The sequence below is a fragment of the Arachis duranensis genome, chromosome 2 (assembly GCF_000817695.3).
Source record: "Arachis duranensis cultivar V14167 chromosome 2, aradu.V14167.gnm2.J7QH, whole genome shotgun sequence".
NCBI lineage: Eukaryota > Viridiplantae > Streptophyta > Magnoliopsida > Fabales > Fabaceae > Arachis > Arachis duranensis.
The window spans coordinates 74,892,580-74,893,795 of record NC_029773.3 but is presented as its reverse complement, the minus strand read 5'-3'; positions in this window follow the sequence as shown (position 1 = coordinate 74,893,795).

The window sequence follows — 1,216 nt, the reverse complement described above, 5'->3', positions numbered from 1 at the left end:
TATATGAAAGGAATTAATTCACCAATAAGCTTAGCGATTTGTGATAAAAGAATTACTGATGACCCAATAGATCAAATAATTGGAATTGTTCATGGAAACTTGGCAAACGTAAATGTTAAATTCAATGCCCATCTTGGATATGCTATACCTCTATCAACTGAAAATCTTGGAAGATCTATAAGTTTGGCTTATAAATTTCACAAAAAGAATCTAATGGAACAAGACGATGAACCATTTTCAATTACATATACAATAAATTATGCTTTAACAAATAGCTATCATAGTATAATATTTAAAAACAGAGAAAGAATTTATGTCGATGAATTATTTCAGAAAATTGTAAAGACAGAAATACCAAAATATAAAGCTATTGAAAACCCAGTTCTTTTACTAAAAGAACCATCAGGAAAATTAGTTTCATCAAATTTTCAAATAAGAGAATTCAAAATTAATAGCCCTTTAAGTTTATCTAAGTTAAAGATTAAAGAAGAAAATTCTGAAATAAAAGAATTAACAAAAAAGGTCAAAAAATTAAATGAAACCCTAAACACTAAGTTATGACAATAAATAAAGAGAAAATATATGTAACCTATCAAGATAAGAAACAAGAGCTTTTTGAAAGAGAAAATCGGTTGAATTATTTACAGTTTTCTGAAATAAATCAAAGAGCATTTGAAGCTCTAAAAATAATCTATGACAAGTTGAAAAGAGAAGTTGAAGAGCTAGAGAAATTAATAGAATCTCTAGAAAATAATGATGAATCGATGATAGAATTTGCAGAAATTCTAAGATAAATAATGAAGTATACAAAGATTGAAAGACCAGAAAACAAAATAAAAAGAAAAAGGGCGAAAAAACTAAAAAGTAAAATAAAGGAATATAAAAGAGAATTAAATAATCTTCAATTCGAAATTAATGACCTTATAATAAAAAGGATAGAAAAAAGAACAAATATAAACAAGTTGGAGCTAAACTTAAAAAATTTATAAATGCCTGGAACACCATATTATGACTTAAAAGAATTAAAGCTGTTGAAAGAAAAAATGGAGAATGAAGTTGAAAAATTAAAAAGATATTTAGAAACAACAGAAAGTGTAGAAATAAAAGAAGTTATTGAGGATTTGAGAAATTATATTAAAGAAAAAGACAAACAGATAAAAAGATTTTATATACAATAATCCATGCAAAAAAGAATATTATAAACTAAAACAAGATT